The sequence below is a fragment of the Amblyomma maculatum genome, chromosome 1 (genome assembly GCF_055883805.1).
Source record: "Amblyomma maculatum isolate TAMU_Amacu chromosome 1, ASM5588380v1, whole genome shotgun sequence".
Lineage (NCBI taxonomy): Eukaryota > Metazoa > Arthropoda > Arachnida > Ixodida > Ixodidae > Amblyomma > Amblyomma maculatum.
The window spans coordinates 191,114,209-191,134,135 of NC_139344.1; the positions used below are offsets into that span (position 1 = coordinate 191,114,209).

A 19,927-nucleotide genomic window follows, 5' to 3' on the forward strand; every position below is an offset into this window, starting at 1 on the left:
GTGTTGATTACTGGAATAAAGAGCATTAAATGCAAAGCGGAAGGAAAAACAACGTGCCGATGGTGGGAGTCGAACCCACGACCTCCGAATGTCGCGTTCAGTGCTCTTCCAACTAAGCTACATCGACGGCTCCCCTCCACTTGCTTAGGTATATATGTTCACTAACCGGATATATATATATATATATATATATCCGGTTAGGATAAGCACATGACTGCACTGCAGGCTGCAACGCCCCTGTAAACTTCACAGCTGCCTTTTGGACAAGTCTGAAGTCATCTGAAAAGAAACATGGAACAAAAACAGAAAACCACAAGCACAAACAGGCAAAGGAATGAAAGAAAAATAAATGAAGAAGCTGCTATAAATGGCAAAGACCACACATTTACACGAGCGCAGCACAGTGAGAGCTCTGAAGCGAAGCCAGTACATAAAACGTCACTGGCTGGTCTGGGCATGGATCAAACAGACCGCTATGAGAGGGCCCGCTGAACCAGATGCAGACCAGAACCTGGCAGCGGCAGCAGAACAGCAGCACTGTTAGGCATTCAAGAGATTTTCACCCAGCATACAAATGGTCAACACATGTCGCGTCCTAGCGCTGGGCTGCCACTGCAAGCCGGAAATTGCTTGAATTCCTAAATGCAGCACACGGACCAGTTGCAGGAAGCCACTCACAATGCAGTGCGAGCTGTGGTGCCATGCCAATACATGAAAAGTCACCAGCTGGCCTGGATCAAACGGACCGCTATGAGAGGGCCCGCTGAACCAGATGCAGACCAGAACCTGGCAGCAGCAGCAGAACAGCAGCACTGTTAGGCATTCAAGAGATTTTCACCCCGCATACAAATGGTCAACACATGTCGCGTCCTACCGCTGTGCTGCCACTGCAAACCGGAAATTGCTTGAATTCCTAAATGCAGCACATGAACCAGTTTCAGGAAACCACTCACAGCAGTGCAAGCTGTGGGCCAGGTCTCAATTCTTTTGTCTAGCTTTAACGTGAGCTAACCGAGCAAACCTGAAAATGCCTATTGAATAAAATGTAGGCCGGAATTCGACAATGGCTACACCATGTTCACGTTCAAGGTAAATGTAACTTGCTATTTTGGAAGTACAATGCCAGCATCAAGTACTTTGTCCTGCCACGACACACGTCCAGCTTGAGAGAGAAAGTACCGCACGAGCTTTTCTCGCACTGCCTTTGCCTGAGCTCCATAGCTGTTGCTGCTGCACCTGCGAACAGGTGTAAAGACAGGACCTGTGCGCTCATCAGCTCTCCATTCACCATCAATTACTCGCCCATCCTCTCCCACCCTGTCAACATCTGCTGGGGAACAATACTGAAAAATGGTGTCCTCTTCATCATCAAGTGTCCTCAGGTAGTTATGCAAAAGCACAGTGGCCCATACTATTGTATCCACCGTTTTTGTAGAGGCCCTGATTTCCTGACGAAGGATCCTCCACTGGTTAGCCAAAATACCAAAGGCATTTTCTACGATACGCCTTGCTCGACATAGCCTATAGTTAAAAATCCTCCTTTCTGAGTTCAGGCTTGCTCCTGGGAAGGGTCTCATGAGATTTGAAGACAGTGGGAAGGCCTCATCCCCAACTATGACATAAGGAAGTTCTACAGAGGTGCCTGGGAGCAGTCTTGGTTCTGGTATGGGCCAAGAGCCCGCTCTGAATTCCTTCCCCAGTTCACAGCTGTTGAAGAGGCCAGCATCCCCACGAGAACCGCATTCCCCAATGCCTACTTTAATGAATCGATATCTGGCATCACACACAGCAAGTAGAACTGTGCTGAAGCCACCCATGTAGTTGTGGAACATTGTTCCAGAGTTAGCAGGCGCCTCTATCTTAATGTGCTTCCCATCAATTGCCCCAATACAATTTGGAAAATTACAAAGGTCTTCAAATTCAAAAGCTATTCGTCTCTAGTCAGCTGTGGTTGGCTCTGGGAGATACAAGGGCTGAAGAACTTGCCGCAAGGCAATGCATGTTTGCCTCACAATACGGCCTGTTATAGAGTCGGAGATCCTGTACGACTTTGCTATTATCCTCAACGTGGAACCGTGTGCCAGGTACCTGCAAAAATAGGAAACCCAGTGAGTAGGACCAATGCAAAGCACTATTTGTACATGGAACAAACTTTTAGGCACAGATGTCATTCAGTGAAGCAGTTTATAATTTGGTTTACGGCTTTAACGTTGCAAAGTGAACCAAGGTTATGAGGGATGCTGTTAGGTTAGGAGGGTCCGAAAATTTTGACTACCTGGGGCTCGTTGAAGTGCGCTAACATTGCAATGTACACAGGCGCCTTGCTTTTTGCCTCAATTGAAAAGTAGGCACCACAGCCTGGATCAAATACAAATCCTTGAGTTCAGGAGTAAGTGTCCATCACCGAGCTGATATGGTGGTGAGATACTAGTTCATATTGTTGAAAAGCATGAAATGCAAGCACAATCTCAAACAGGCAATACATAGGCATGGAACCACTCTTTGATTAAGAATGAAGTACTTAGTACAAGCACGAAGAATTTTGGAATTATTATTCTATTAGTCAGCAGATCACTACATCTGCAACCAATCATTAGCTGTAATAAAAGAATCGGCGTAGTCGGAGTCTTACTACACCTGCCCCCTTTGCTTCATATCTCAGAGCTGATCTGATGTCATAAAAGTCCTTGAGGGCAAGGAGCAGTAGTCGAAGAATGAGACTATGCAAGGCTTGGCAGTGGTATTTTTCTTTCGTATAGGTTGTGCCTACTTTGAACACAAAGTGCAGTGCCACTGGCATTCACACCACTAATGTTTCTGTTAACTAAACAAGGGAACATGCAAACAAATCTCGGAACACACTTGCTGCAATGCCTGAAGTCAGAGGCACTTTGGCAATGAGTTTCCTCAGTACCGAGCCAGGCCACTGAGCTCTTGTTCACTTGTACTGTTTGGTTTCGGTTTGTAGGGTTTAAACATCCCAAACGACTCAGATTATAGAAGTCAAAAGATTATGACATGTATTCAGTTCTTCACTGAATGCTTGGTTGATGCAAATACTAACATTATCTCACCCATCCATAAGCTTGAGAATGTGAGCTAGGCCCAGTATATGTGATATGCTCTGCCAATATTAATACACGAGAAATGGAATCATGTGCCTTGTAAAAAGCCAGCAAAATGTATACAGCTTTACACTTGGTAAATATAAAAGTGCAGATTCTCACTATATGGTTGGGCATCTAAATATCTGATCAACGAGGATCCAAAGGAAATTAATGTATGGACATTTGAGTGTGAAACCTTATAAAAGGAAGTAACGTAAATGTGCTGGATGCATGTAAGCCCCAACAGAGGACTCAAAATCCATAAATATTAGTTTTCCACCACCTTAAATTGAAATAACAGTATCAAGACCTGTTGCTCCCTTATGACAACGCAAATTTGCAATGCACTGTAATGAGATATTTTATTATCGGACTGTTTTTTAGATTTACACAGTCCCTTTACATGCTATGTAAATATATGGCCTTTTGTTTTCCTTGTATTCAGTATCTACATATTCGATGTTGGACGAGCCATGCATAAAAAATTGCAGTATGTTTGCAAAAAAAGTCATTAATAGACCCTGACATTCAAGGCATGCAATCAAGCTATGGAGATGTAATTTACTTAGGATCATCACACCTAAATCAAAATTCAAGCAAGTCTACGTGTTTTTTTTGCAGCTGGGAGCCCTTTGTGTCAATAGGCCATGGTCAACATTCTGCTAGAAGTATGCTTAAATATTAGTTCAGCATGATATGGTGGCCTGAAATTTTTATACCTTTTTTTTAGCCTAAGATAATAAGATAAATCAGGAGAGCTGACTACTTTTCTGTGTTTGCTGATTACTGTAATTGCTGCAGCATTATTCTGCTGCGAAATTTTGTCAGCGTTCAGCATTTCCTCTTCAGCAGCTTTGGAACCGCTTGACTACAAAATACTGACAGCAAGCTAAACAGTGAAGCAAATATTCACAATATTCTAACATATTTTCACATTTCTACTTAGCACTGGTCGATGGATGTCTTGCATTGTTTGTAAAATAAGGTATGTGCAATCAAGAAACAAACTGGGAGATCTCACGAAAAGCACATGGTGTACTAGACATGGCAATACTTGACAATATAGAATTGACCACAAATGTAAAGGAATGTTTACAGCCACAATAAAAAGTTAGTATAATCCAAAATGACATTATTGCCTTCTTGACTGAGCAGATGTTGAAATGCTGAAAGGATGATTACATGCAGGAGCTAACCATAAGCACTTAAAAAGCTTACTAGTACAGCTGTGACTATGCACACAAGTAGAACAAGAAAGCCCATGAGGCACTGTGCACTGTGAATTACAAGTAAACAATACATTTTTTTTTCATACATGCGGTGCAATAACTAAAGAGCTTAAAATGTGGATGCACCTTAAACAGATGACAGCATTGCATACATCTGCACATGGTATATGCTACTTACACATCACTGGATTTAAAAAAAAAAAAAAAAAAAAAAAACCGCTTACCTTAATGTGAATGCCAGCTTCTCCCCAGCTGACAAACTGACCACTGAGGCTTTGAGTGGCTCAATCAGAGGTCTAACTAACTCTAGGAGACTGTCAAACCTGCACAATAACAACAGCATAATGAAACACTTGTCTATTGAATAAAATGAGTTAGACAACCCCACGTTTCCTGTACGCAAAAAAACACGGCAGATGCATGTATGCCGAGTAACAAGGGCGATATGCTACAGCGGCCACGGGTAAAATTAAAATTAGTTCATGCTTTTTACTGACTGAGAAATTCATGAACGTGATGTTGGCCGTACTCCTTCATATCGGGTGAGCCTAGGTAATTACCGCGAAGCTGAGGCAAAAAAACACACAAAAAAACAATAATAATAGAACCAACTAGGCAAGAAATTGATGTCCATACTTTATTTTTTTCATTGACGAGCACTTCCGCGCCTTTGGTTCGCTTCGTTGAGGTTAATAATGCACAAATGTAACCGCGTTTGCATTCCCAGTCTCTTTCATAGTTATGAGTAAAACAAACTTAGTAATAAAGTTTTCACACGCTCTATGCTCTGACGGATGAAAACGCACTTCCCATCTCATGCATCCCTGACGCGAGCACACTACCTGCTCCGGCGTACTGCGCTAAGAAATTCACGAAATACAGGCAAGGATGATATGAACATGTACTACTTACCTTTCCACAGACATGCGGAAGTACTGGAAGAAGTCTGTGCCGTCTCCGCTCCTCATGTCCCGCACCAACGTAAAATACTCGCCGAGTCGACGCCGATCTCTCAAAAGACGTTTTGTAGGCTTACGCCTTTTACGTTGCTGCTGGTGGATTACGTCGGCGGCGATGAACTGACCAACTAATCGCTACTGGCGGCCATGTAGGTAGTCAGGCGCTCTGCTGAACTGCTACTCATGTGGTAGCTGACGAGAGCCATCGACCACACCAAAAGCCTCGACAGAAACCACGCCATGGCGATTCCGACACAGCCGAGATGCAGCACGCTAGAAAGGAAGGCATAGAGAAAGAGATGAAGACGCGAAAGAGCTCCGCGGTGGTCGGTATTGGACGGAAGGCGACGCCCGAACGCGCCAATCGGGACGCTGGAACCGTCCGGCTGACCAGCAGTCAGCAAAACGATCGTACAACACCCTTTCCGCACCACGTCCGCTTGAGGCAGAAAACGTGCTTGAGGCAGAAAACGGCTGAAAACGCTTGAGGCTAAGGCCACTCGAAAGTGCGCATATCTCCTCCTACTGGACGTCCAAAATGCCTTTAACTCCATATCTCACAGCTCCATCTTAGATCCTCTCCGCGGCCTCGGTGTAGTCGGGAATCTCTTTGGCTACGTCCAAAACTTTCTGTCTCACCGCACCTTTAAAGTTAAGGCTGGTTCCTCTTCAAGCTCTCCCCGTAGTGTTCTCTGCGGCGTCCCTCAGGGCAGTGTACTCAGCCCCTTCCTGTTTAACCTCGTCTTGTCACAGCTTCCTCGCCGCATCACAGCCCTCCACTCTGGTGTGCGCATTTGCTTGTACGCAGACGACATAGCCCTTTACTGCAGCGGTTCGACACTCTGCGGCCGTACCATCCGCGCAGAGCTTCAGTTTGCCCTCCTAACTGTCCAACAGTTTCTTCAAAGTGTCGGGCTTTCCTTGTCCCCCACAAAAACCGAAGCCCTTGTGTTTCACCCACGCCCTGCGGCTATGTACCTCATACCGCCACTCACACTAGAAGGGGTTCCTCTTCCCTGGAAGAAGTCGGCCCGCTATTTGGGGCTCACAATTGACTACAAACTCTCCTGGCGCCCCGCCGTTTCCTGCCTCAGAAAAGCAGCCTCACAAGTCGCCTTGACCGCCAACAAGCTGCTATCCAAGGGTGAAGGGTGCTCCCCGTCTCTTGCAATCAGGTTTTACAATGGCATCGCAGTGGCGAAAATCCTTTATGCACTGCCATTCGTCAACATCCCCCCTCTCCTATGGCAAGCCATCGACACTGACCAGCGGAGTGCCATCCGCAAATTCTTGCGCCTCCCCCACTTCTCCCAAGTTGCAGCCACTTATGCGGAAGCTGCGCAGTGGCCTGTTTCGCTACGCGCCGAACGGTTTGCCCTGAATGCGGTCGAGCGCATGAGGCGAGCCCCTGACACTGCTGCCATCTTCGAACGGCTTCACAATGCCCCTCATTCTAAAATGGGTCGCATAGCTGACACATTCAACACCGAGATCGCGGACCCCCCTCCACAGTTCTCCCTGAGGCCTCCCCCTCACTCTCGCCCACCACTCCAAATCAAACTCAAAGTGAGCGGAATACGGTCCAAACAGAACACACCCATATGTGCAATGCGACAAGAGTCCGCCGCCCTATTAGACGAGGAACTGCACGGCAGACTCCTAATCTACACCGACGGTTCGGTGGCACGGGATGGGACTGCCGCAACAGCTGCTTGCTTTGTTCCTGCCACCTGCTCAAGTACTGTCTGCCGACTCCCTTTCGGAGCCTCCTCCACAACAGCTGAGCTAGCGGCACTCCACCTGGCCGCGGACTTCCTCCTTAGCAGCTCAAATGTCGCCGCTGCTGCCATTTTATGCGACTCCAAACCAGCCTTGCAGCTCCTACGCAAGCCTGAGTACAACATACCTGTTGTACAATCCCTAAGCAACAAGCTCAGAGCGGTCGAGGACAGAGGCACAAACCTCGTTCTACAATGGCTCCCTGCCCATGTCGGCATCCCAGGCAACGAACGGGCTGATGCCCTGGCCAAGAGTGCCCACACTGGCGATCCACCTGTCTGTAATTCCATCACCAAATTTGATGTGGCTAGAGCAAGAATTCTACAATGGACACTTGCCGCCCACCCAGACGCCCGCGTCGCAGCCGGCAAGGCTCCACGTACAATCAAGTTTGCCGACTTCACGGCTCCCCAGCGCGCAACCCTCCTTAGAATGCGCATCGGCTGTGTTTGGACAGCGGAGCGACTCCACCGCCTTCGCCGCACCGGACTTCCGTCATGCAGTGACTGTGGTGCTGTGGAGTCTCTCGATCACCTACTTGTGTATTGTCCGGCCTACGATGGGCAAAGACTTGAACTCTGTGCCGGCTATCGCAAGTTGGGGTTCCCGTCAGCTACCTGCGCCGACCTGCTGTTCCCACGCGGCCCCCGTCATAAAGTCCAGCGTGCGTTCTTTGCACTTCTGGACTACCTGGAGTCCACCAACCTTATCACGCGCCTATGACATTTTGGCGCTTCGCCTCACCTGTGCCACAGTGCATATGTGTTCTGTGTTCAATCTGTGGCTACCTCGCCTTGTGCTGTGCGCGTAAGTTTGCGTTCCTCTCCGTGCGCTCATGTTGTGATCTCACTGACTGTGCCTTCGCACATTATCCCCTTGCTGACTCGTTACTGTGTTCAGTGGCTGTGTTGTGTCTGTGCTCACTTGAGACAATGTGCCTCCGTGTGTTGTGCCGTCCCTCATCATCCTTTTCTTCCCTGTGTCCAAGTGTGACTTACTGACTGTGCCTTCGCACATTATCCCCTTGCTGACTCGTTACTGTGTTCAGTGGCTGTGTTGTGTCTGTGCTCACACAAACATCTGTGCCTCCAAGTGTTGTGCCCAAACTGTGACCGCAATCTCACTTAGTGACTCCTCTGCGGGACCTTGTGCCATCATCGGTACGAACCCCTCCGCCAGCACCGCTCTTCCGGGCGCTGGTCTCGTATCGTCCGCCCATGCAACAATGGGCCGACTTTCAACGATCCCCGTCTTCAAGCCTCGCGCTATGCCGACACTCATGGATCACTATTCTCTTGCCCTTTCCCTTCCTTCCTTACCACCCTTCCAGTCATCCTCCCTCCCCTTTACCCTCCTCCCCCTTAAATCGGCGCAACGGCGGTGATCCCTCCTACCTGAGGAGACAGTTGAACGCGCCGATCCCCCTTTCCATCTTCACCATAAGAACCACTTCTTCTACGTGCGGGCCGCATGCGTGCGGAGCGGGTCAAAAAAGCAACCGTACAGCGGCCTTTAAAAGCATGCTGTCGTCTGCTCCGCGCTGCTCTCCAGCACGTGTTTGCCCGCGCGCACTCGGTTGTTTCTCTCCTCCTCCGGTCGCATTCTGGCTGCCGTCGCGCTCCAACAAAGGAGGCAAGAAAAAAAAAACTGGAATGAAAAAGTGACGGCGCGCTTTTTCGCAAAACTCGTGAAAGTGTTTTTCGCTCTTCTCTCTTTCGTATTGAAACGATGGTTGTCGTTTTTTTTTTTTTTAGGTATCTCGTACCGCTCGTATCTCGCACCTCTGTTTGTAACTGGCGGTGCCGCAGCAGCCATCGCAGAACCAAGTCGGCCTCAAGAAACAGATATATGTCATTAATGCCATCACTCGGCGCTTATAAAGGGAAAACACATACGTTAATCGTTCTATCCTCATACGCGATCCTGCTTTGGGAGCTCAAAACTGCGCATTCGCTAGAGGAAATAACTGAACTAGGGATTGCACAGCATAGCTGTGCAATCCCTAGTTCGCATCGCCTAAAACGTCTGTCCCCAAAGAGTTGAATAGGCCCCTTTCAAGTGAGCAGTCACAAATGGAAAGGAAGCTCCCCAACCAGCGCCCGGAGCACTCGTCGCTGTGTACACGCGTATCAATTCTCAACGAGAAGGCTTGACCCTTCATTCTCTGAACAACATGGAAGAGACATCAAGAGGTGCCGCCTCAAGTCCTTCAAAATACCTGTCGCTTGCCTCTGCCTTCGAGTACCGAATTCGCGTTCATGTTTTTTTTTTTTTTTTTTTTTTTAGTCTGAGCCTGCCAACAAGCGCTCTTTGAAAACAATGTCCGCGGCGATCAATTAATCATAATTTCTCACTTTCGAAAGCACCGATAAAAAGCGTGCCTCCAGCCAGCCTCTATGTCAGCCGGGGCACAGAAAAAAGCAAAAATAAGAAACACCACTGGCAAAGAGCGCCGGCTTTGCACGCACAGACGCACGACCATCCCCCCCTCGTCCTCACTCTCCTTCTCCCGCTCCGCTTGCACGCGCGGCTGCCTGTAGCACGGAGGAGATTGGATTGAGACTCGACTGTCAGCACCGTGTTTCTATCGCTCCTGCTATTATTATTATTTTTATTCATTCTAGCTATTTCTTATCCCCTCCACACCTTTCCCTTCCTAGTCCCCCTAATTCCTGCCCCACCATGGGGCTTTCTTTTTTATTTTTTAATCCGTCTTAAGAAGAAAAACCGTCTTCACGAGACGAAACCATGGAGGGCGAAATTCACCCTGCCGCCATCCGCGCCCGACTCTTCGGCCGCCACCGCCGTGCGGGCAGTTATGACTGCTCCCGCATGCTCCGCAAGCTATGTGAGGAGGCCTCTAAGATCCTGGAAGCCCAGGAAGAAGCGAAAAAGTTTGTGGATGCCACCGAACGGGCTCCACCCTCGGAGGGGTTTCGTACCCCGCCGCAGCGCCCCTCAAGTCCTGTCCTGCTCGAGGATCTGGAGGAGCACACGTTTGTGCAAACCCCTGAGCCGCCAACACTCCGACGCTTCGATGCCTCCTGGGTGTCAACACCGATTACAGCAGCCCACGATTCCGCAGCTGAAGCGGACGCACCTGACGCATCCCTGACGACTGGCGAAGCAGCCGACGCGTCGCGGCTTCAAGCTTCCCGCGCCGAGGAGGGCGCCGGCGATGCAGCCCACGTGGCGGAGCTTCAGAGTGCCCGCGCTGAGGAGGACGCACCTGTCGCATCTCTGACGACTGGCGAAGCAGCCGACGCGGCGCGGCTTCAAGCTTCCCGCGCCGAGGATGTAGCCCACGTGGCGGAGCTTCAGAGTGCCCGCGCTGAGGAGCACGCACCTGACGCATCCCTGACGACTGGCGAAGCAGCCGACGCCGCGCAGCTTCAGACTTCCCGCGCCGAGGAGGGCGCCGAGGATGTAGCCCACGTGGCGCAGCTTCAAACTTCCCGCGCTGAGGAGGGCGCACGTGACCCACATCTGGCCACTGGGGATGTTGCCGAAATGGCGCAACTCCAAACGGGCGAGACTAAAACCCGCCATGAATAGGGTTTTTTCGGCTGAAATTTTGTCCCTAGATTTCCCCAAGCGCATTGAACGCCATGTTTTTACAAAGTACCTGAATGCTGACTATTATGTGCCTAGTTGAGTCTGAATTTGTCCCCAGATTCGTGGCGGGCTGGCGGGCTTTTCGGCTCTTTCCTCGTTGTCGCCGACGGCGTCCAGAGCTTTTGGATTAACGAGCTCTGGACGACGCCGTCGTCGGCGCATTCGGGCAGTGTTTGTAAAGTCTTCCAGTTTATTGGCGTGGTTTTGCTGCAGCGGAGGTAGTGCAACGCACCCTTAACATTAAACCATTCAACAGCAAAAGTCGGACGTTCGATTCATGGGTGCCGAGCAAATTTGCGATGTCTGCGTCAACGATCTGACATCGGCCGTCGCTTCTCACGTAAGCCATTGTCATTGCTGTTGTTTTTTGACATAGTGCGCTGAGTGCAGCGGTAGGTGGGTGTCGTGTCCATTTTTGTCCGCGAAATCAATGCGAGAGGTGTCATTTAGCAGTGCATTAAGCTAAACAGCAACCTGGTACTTAATTGTTTTTGAAATAGCGTGCAATTTGTCAATTACTTATATCTCTGTGGCATGGATGCCACCTTCTAGCTTTGGAAAGCAATCTGAAGACGGTGCAAAACTCGTGTGTTTTATCAGAACATGTATCGATATATAAACAGTATAGCAAAAATGACTTTGGAAGGAATTAAATTGTTTCCAACAAAGCTTTGCGCAAATACATTTTTTTTTTTTCTATCAGGAGCTTGCGACAGCGCAACACGACAACGTAGGCACTATACTGTGTCAGCTTGCTGCTTATCTGCTTATCTGATTCTAATTTAAGATGATTAGCATTACCAGCATTTGTTGTTTTAGTGGTTATTTTATTACATATACAAAAGGAAAGAAAAGATGTTTGCCAGCCCCGGTATCTGATATCTGAAGCACCTGAACAGGGGCGGTGGAATTGAAGGGATAGTGAGGAAGGGGTAGAGGAAATCAAAGAGGTGAACGAGAGGGAGAAAGGGCAGGGTAGGTAAAAATAAAAAATATATATGTATACACTATGACACAATATACAGTAGTTCGCTTGAGGCCCAGAGTAACGAATGCAGCGAGCTGCCAAAATGCGGCCAGGAAGGTAGCTTGCTTAACTTCCTTCAGGTCACTTGCAGCTGCCTTGTTACTGTATACGTGTTAGTAAACTATAAACTTTGGCTGATATCTCATATGCAATGCTGCTTGGTAAAGCACTCACTTCATTTCAGTGTTTACATGTGTATATGCCATTTTTTGTTTTTACTGTCAGCAGTCTTGGAGACGCAGCCGCTCGTTTATTCTGGACAACTTTCGCATCCTTGGCTCCCTACATGTACAGTACATGTACCAAGGTATATATATGTGCATTATATTCAGTATTTTCATTTTATTTTTCAGTGCATGAGTATTGTTTCTGCTATGGATAGCAATTTGTTAAGTGACTGAAAAACATTTATAGCTACAATTAAAACATATGAGTGTCAATCTGTGAGGCCACATTGTTGCCATTGTCGTTGGTATTGTCTGGACATGCCACACCCTATACCCAATGAATTACCTGTATAGTCATTCCACCAAACTGAAATTGAATCTGGGTTGCAGTACACACTTATACGCTACAATACCCCAGCGCTCAACCCAACACTACGTCTCGTCTCGTAACTGCCACACTTGTTGGCTGCTTACTGCACCGAGCTACTCCAGCACTTACTGTTAGCACTACACACCCATATATTGTTTTTTATTTATTTATTTATTTCAAATACCCTAAGGGCCTTTGCGGGCATTACATAGCGGGGGGGGGATTCATCAAATAAACACAAATAATTTACATTACAAGCAAAGAAAAAGCTGTAAGCAGAAATAGGTGCACAAAAAACCACGAACAATTTATGTAGCGACATCTAGATGCTAGAATCTAAGAAAGAAGACATCTAGAATGAGAGCAGTTAGGGATAAGAGTAGATGGAGAATACCTCAGTAATCTGCGATTTGCTGATGACATTGCCTTGCTAAGTAACTCAGGGGATGAATTGCAAATAATGACCTAGACAGGAAAAGTAAAAAAGTAGGCTTGAAAATCAATATGCAAAAGACTAGGGTAATGTTTAATAGCCTAGGGAAGGAAAAACAGTTTACGTTAAGTAGCGAAGCACTGGAAGTAGTAAGCGAATATATATCTATTTAGGACAGGTAGTAACAGCAGATCCGGACCATGAAAGGGAAATAACAAGGAGAATAAGACTGGGATGGAGCACATTTGGCAAGTACTCCCAGATTATGACTAGCAGTTTATCGGTATCACTCAAGAGGAAAGCATACAACAGTTGCATCTTACCTGTACTTACCTATGGGACTGAAACGTGGAAGCTAACAAAGAGGGTTCTACTAAAGTTGAGGACAACGCAGAGGGCTATGGAAAGAAAAATGGTAGAGATAACGTTAAGAGATAGGAAGCGTGCAGAGTGGGTCAGAGAAGTAACTCAAGTCACTGACATTCTAATGGAAATCAAGAAGAAGAAATGGGCATGGGCAAGACATGTAGCGCGAGGAAAGGATAAGTGATGGTCGCTTAGGGCAACAAACTGGATTCCAAGGGGAGGAAAGCGTAGCAGGGGGCGGCAGAAAATTAGGTGGGTGGATGAGACTAAGAAGTTTGCAGGGGTCAAGTGGATGCAGCTCGCACAGGACCGGGTTAATTGGAGGAATATGGGAGAGGCCTTCGCCCTGCAGTGGGTATAGTCAGGCTGAGGATGATGATGATGATCTAGATGCTTAAATTAGCATTACCTCATGGTATAGACATCCGCTCACTGGTCCTTGTTGTCATCCATGGCTTGGGCTTGCAACCTCCGACTGCTTGCTCCTTCACACCCTCGTAGGATAGTCGTGCATGGCGTGTGAGTGCCGTACATATAAACCAGTATCCTTCAGTGCTCTAACCTCACCCAGTATTATTGAGCACTAGACTGGCTTCAGCATTTTGCGCTGCCCTAGCTTAAGCATCTGTTGCGAAATTAAATATTAGCAGCCACATTCTCCTGATGTTATTCTTGCTTTAAATGGACATCAGTATACAGAACAACAGAATGATGATGGGAAATCGTATTTCCACAGATACAACACAAATGGAGTTTTAGGCCTCAGGAAAGCTTTAAATAAATATTTAACTTGATCTCAAACAATTCAGGCCTGCCATAGTCAAGCCCCCACTTCGCTAAAAAAAGAAAAGCAAACAAACAGCAACTGCACGCTAAAATGCAAATGCATATGGATACATTGACGTCATTTGAGAGGCTACACATTTCACATTCATGCGACGCAATCGTGCGCAGCCACTGTCACTTCCTTGATACTGTCCAGACCTGTACCTGCTCATTGTGCCTTACGTTCCCTATTCCTGTGAACTGTTTCAAAGCTTTCTCCTTGTCAGCGGCTTGTGTCACCTTCTTCCCACGCTTACAGCCACTTTTGCCCTTGCATGCAACATGCTTGATTCCATGACCTTGAAAAGGCTATAACAAGTTTCTGCATGCACATGGAAGCAAATTTGTAAATATGTTGTAAGGCACAATGCTTTGGTGTTATACTGCTACACTTGTCTGTTTATTTGTTTATCTGTTATGTCTAGGCAAGTTCTGTTATGTCTTTTTTTTTTTTTTGTCCTACTGTTATATGTGCTTGGTTTTTCCATAACCACTTCTCTTGATGTCATACGACTCGAGATGCTTGGGGCATTAAACCCCATAAACCAGTTACCAACCAACCGTCTCTTGGCACTAGCCTGATTTCTTTTATTCCAGTTTTTCAGTGGCAAGAAAGCATGCTGTCATCAATCTTTCCTTCCTCCATCCTTTTGATCGCTATGTGGTTATTTCTTTCCCTGTATCATATAAGGGGGACGCTCTCCCATGTATAGATAAATCAGCAACCGTGCGGTACCCGCTTATTGCAACATTCTTAACAAACCATATTCACTGCAGCTTAAATGTGGTGCTGTCATTATATCATAAGCAGAACAGGCCTCTCGGCACCCCTGCTCCTGACCTGAAGCTCCGGATTCTACACGGCCTACCCCGACGTGAAGCAACTTTGCTGTGCTGCCTGTGGGTTTGTGTAGCATTCACAAATTCTCATTCGTTTGTGATAGTGATAATGATAAGTGGGAGGCTTAGCGTGCAACAGACAAGGACAGGAGAGGCACACAGGACGAGCGCTAACTTACAACTGAAAATTGGAAGGGAAAAAGTACGAACTCGAGGAAACAATTCATTCATCCATAGACTAGGAACCGATAAGTGCGTAAGTGAAACGTCGGTTGTTCTGTTGAAAAAGGAAGCATCGTTTTTAAATGCTGTGTAAGTTTTTGTATGCTTCCGGTATTTCGTCTCTATTCTGTTTTATCTGCCTTTGGGTGGCCCTAGATTATCTTGAATTATCTTCCCAGTCATGCAAATTCAGGGCTTTATAGAGCATGCGCACATATTGTTTCCTCGAGTTCGTACTTTTTCCCTTCCAATTTTCAGTTGTAAGTTAGCGCTCGTCCTGTGTGCCTCTCCTGTCCTTGTCTGTTCCGCGCTAAGCCTCCCACTTATCATGTATTACCAACTAGCCCAGAACTCTACTTTGCTCTCGTTTGTGATAGGTATGGCTAATAGCCCTGCATGTGCAACTTGTGGGTCTGACGAGACTATAGGCCACATTCTTTGCGAGTGGACCACATACAATGCGGAAAGACAGTTTCTCTGCCCTGCACTAGAGTGTCTATATGGACACCCGCTGACAGAAATCAAGAATATATGCCATTGGCTACGGCGATCGTCTGCGGTGAAGACCTCCCAGGCACTGCTCTGCTTCATGAAAACCACGGGCCTGATCGGTAGACTGTGATTTTGCTGTGATGCGACGTGATATGGCTGTGATGTGACAGTGCTGACTTCATATTTCTGTAACTTTCTTTTACACATCACTTTTATATCCACTTACCCCCTTCCCCCAGTGCAGAGTAGCAAACCGGTTTCTTCTTCGGTTAACCTCCCTGCCTTTCCTCCTCTTCCAACACCCCTGCCTATAGTTACACTCAGAACTTGCCTGTGCAATGAACCTAAACCTGAAGTTGCAAACCAAGATGAGGTGAAAAGCAACATAAAGTACTGCAGTTCATGTTCAAGACTTTTATAGAGACTCCAATTATAGTTTGATTCAACGGCAAGTATCTGAAGGCTTTTTGCTATGCAGCACGCACAGTGTGGATGTTCTTGATTGCATACAGCTCCCAAATTTATTAAACTGTCAGCACATAGAAACGAAAGAATGCGTCATTTCAAGCATTTAGTCGAGTATCGAGCACACTGGTGATATGTTCATGTTCTCCTTCTTTCCCCTGGCGGTCCGTGAATGGAATGGCTTAGCCGATGAAGTGGTTAATTGCTCATCACTAGATGGGTTCAGTTCACGGCTGGCAATTGTTCCTTGAGTACCCTATATATGTGTAGCCTGACCTCTACAAATATAGTGAAACATGTCTTCAGCGTGATTGTATTGTATCATATCCTTCTTTTCCATTTCTTGTTCCACACTGCCATATAGAATTATATATAAATTAGACAAGTGTGGATTGCCAGTATTCCTGTCATTTGCTGTTTCTATATTATGCCCCAAACCTGCAATAGCCTCCAAAAAGAGGCTAGCAGTATGTATGAAATAAAATAAACCAGTTTAGAAAGCTTGTGCCTTTCCTTGCTTTTTGGACGGAATACAAGTTCTCGGGCCATACAGGATCTGCAACTGCTATGGAGGGTCGCACGGACAAGCTAGGCGCTGCCCGATCAGTTTCATTGTCAGCATATTTTATGTATATACTGAGGGATACCCCCCCCCCCCCCCCCCCCCCAATTTTTTTTTTCTCACTGTGGCTAAGGCCAGACAGGAAAGGAAAGAGGACAGGCCACTAAGGGATAAATTTAAGAGAATGTGTAAGGTCACTAGGGGTGAGTTGGCTCATTTTCCAAGGCTAGGGAACAGTGGCCTATCTTACCTTTTCTGCCTAGCCTTGGCCACACTGCCATAAGTTGTCTCCGAGTGTAATTGAAGTCGAAAATGACTATTAGTGGGATTTGTTTTTATGCTATGTATGGCGTAAATTTTTTTTCGTAGCCAAACTGAATCTCCCTTTCATGCCTGGCGTCTGCCTATAAACTCGTCGACTTTGCGCCTGATTTAAACGAAAAACGCCACCCTTCTGCGCAAATTAAATTTTCAAAATTCGCGGTCATTATCATCATTATCGTTTTTGTAGCGTCTCGCGCCATCTGTTGTGTATGTACACCAAAAAGAGAAAAAAAAATAAAACATTCAAGATGGCTGCCTCCATGTTTTGCGCTGAGATGCATAAGTGACCGTCTTTTTTTGAAGATTTCTCGTCCTGAATGTTTACCCATAGCAAAGTTTCACGGTCCTCGCTAATAAATAACACGTCCCGCATCCAAGGTGCTGCTTTTTCTTGCAGGTAAGGACATAAGACGTCAAAGGGCCGCCGCACGTCCTCGCGACGGCGCGATTGTTCCCGCTATACGATGTGTTGCGTTTTGTTGCGCCGGTTGTTTTGTGCTTTATGAAAGTTACATCTTTGTGCTTAGGTTCAGAAGTGTGCACCTAAGTGCCAAGGAATGGGTGACGCCGGGACTAAGGAGGTTGAATCAGGACAAAGAATGTAGGGTTTTCTCTGGCTGTCCAAACTCTTACCGCTGTTTTTGCCCGAATTCCATCGCTTTTAATATAATTTATTAACCTTTTTTCCTCGCCCAGCACATTGATGAGCACTGTGGCTACGTAGGGCCCATCGCGCGGTATTCGAGGGAACTGCTCTTGATGGCATAGAATGCCACCACGGTAGGCAAGATTTCTCCTTTGGCTACTACTTTTGTCTGCACCCCTCGCTCTGTTGATGACATTCGAAACGGCACCGCATTTTCATTTACCTTATGGAATGAAAAACGCAAGCGGTTTAACTACTACCTAGGCACTTTTTTGTGCGACTTTTATGCTTCTGAGTGTTCTTTGCTAGAAGCTCTCCGGCACCGATGCTTGCTGCTTGTGCTAGTGGAACGGTAGTAGTGGCGTTCACGGTTTACATTGCTTGAAAGCAGTTTGTCTAGTGAACACTTCGCAGACTTGCAGCTTGTGTCAGCAATACGGCTATTTAATGCAGCAAAATAGAAAAATATTAATGCCATTGTCATGAGGCGAGCCCAAGCTTTTAAGAATGGAATTATCTAGTGGTTGCATAGCGTTTGACCCAACAGACAGATGACTCCACAGGCTGAGAATATTTAGTCAGCCATTTCCTTTCCTGTCCTGTGTACGTACCCTCTCTCTATTTTGTAATGTTGGTAATTTCCTACACCTAGAATAAAGCAGCTTGTGCTCTGCCCTGTGAACCATTTAACATCTGCTGTTCTAGACCTGCTCAGCACGAGTGCCAATGCTTTTTTGTGGGTAGTGCACCAATCAGGCCAGTAGAAGACTTTACTGCCAAATAGTGTCATAAGCTTGAGCTTATTGAAGGCACTGTGCAGCTGAAAAAAGCCATTTACAAATCGCCATTCCTTGCAACTTTCAGGCTCCAGGGTGTTTCCGAAATGCAAATTTATTGAAGAACCCTGGCTAGTTTTGTTCAAGCTTGGTTGCGGGTTAAAATGATGCACATTAGCCTGCTGGCAAGCTTGCACTGCAATAATTTGCACAATGCTAACGAATTAGGAACAGCCCAACAGCTTGAGTAAGCTTGAAGCAACAGCTTGAGTAAGCTTGAGGCTTTGTCACTGCAGCCTCCTTGCACACAGCGCAGGTTGTGCACAAATGTTGCTTGTTTGCCAGGCAAAATCTTCTAGAAAATGTTTCTGCACCTGAAAAATGTTTCTGCACCTGCCTACAGGTACACCAGCTGGGAAAACTTTTCATGCCGTAGATCTGTTTTCAGCCATGTTCACTTGTACCCTGCTGTGGTGGCTCAGTGATAAGAGAGCTTGATTGCCGATCCCAAGGATACAGGTTTACTCTCAGCTGCGGTGGCAGCTGATGGAGGCAAAATGCAAGGCGGCTTTGTACTTTGCGATGTCAGTGCACATAAAACACCCAGGTGGTCAGAATTTTCTGGAGCTGTCCGCTACAGCATCCCTCATAGCCTATAGACATTAAACCCCATAAACCGAACAGAACACTTGTCAACTGTAAACTTCCATAAGGAGAAAATCTATGCAGCTCAAAAGCAGGCCCTGTGGCTGCAGACAGTTCACCAAAATGTATATGCGAAATTAATTGCAAAATAATGTACAATCCCTTTGTGCACGTTACATAAGGCATTGCAATCCAAGGCAAGCACAGATGGTGGAGGTAGGTGCAGCGTATGTCTAGTTATCAAAAGGCAGTATTTCTGTGCATATCAGCAAAGTATATGGGGTTTTATTTCCAGGCTGTAGGAGGGCCACAATTTTAGCCTCTTGGGAACCTTTATTGTGCACTACTAATACTGCTGCATATCATACGGGCATTTTTGCATATTGCCTCTATTGAAGCAGCATCACTTTTCTATGTAAAAGTTGAACATTCTAGTGTCTCATTGCAGGTCTGCAATAATCATTGTAAAAATGTTGAGAATCTTTCAGACTGTGTACAAACTTGACTAACTACACATAACTTTCCGCATCAACAAAACCATATGCTGGCTTAGTCCTTTATCTCAGAGCTTCATTTGTCATTGGCAATTGTGCCAGTATTGCCAGTGACAAGTGGCACTTGTCCAACCTGCTCTTACATTGCTTGCACTGCCAATGAAAAAGGAATAGATTTGGTAAATACATTGATTGCATTTTCAACTCTACAGAGCAATAGTTATCCATGGAAAAAAAATGCGCATTTCAGTCTTTAGCACACATTTTTGGCATGACAAAAGTCATTTTATGATAGTGCCACACACAAAGAGTGCCGGTGGCGGTGATGCCTCAACAAAAAAGAGCTCTTTCGTAAAGTAGTTCAGACAGCAGCTTCGCTGACAATCTAGAATTTGTACCTGACAGTTACTCTGACCACGTTTGCGATGTGCGTACACTGGTAAAAAAAAACAAAACAAAGATGGCGAAGTGACAGCATGCTTTACTAATGAAGGAAACTTTTTAGAATTAGAATGGTATGAAAAACATTACAACTAAACCTGCCGATGTTAGTATGTTTTTCGGGAGTTAATTTGGCGGTTACC

At 46.4% G+C, this 19,927-nt stretch overlaps 2 protein-coding genes across 2 annotated transcripts in view; both read right to left on the reverse strand.

Moving 5' to 3' along the window:
• LOC146205227 (beta-alanine transporter-like) overlaps positions 1-19,927 on the reverse strand; it is a 166,702-nt gene that overhangs the window by 90,598 nt on the left and 56,177 nt on the right. The gene's annotated exons all lie outside the window — the stretch shown is intronic.
• LOC146205231 (beta-alanine transporter-like) overlaps positions 1-19,927 on the reverse strand; it is a 112,874-nt gene that overhangs the window by 12,561 nt on the left and 80,386 nt on the right. The window lies entirely within an intron of this gene.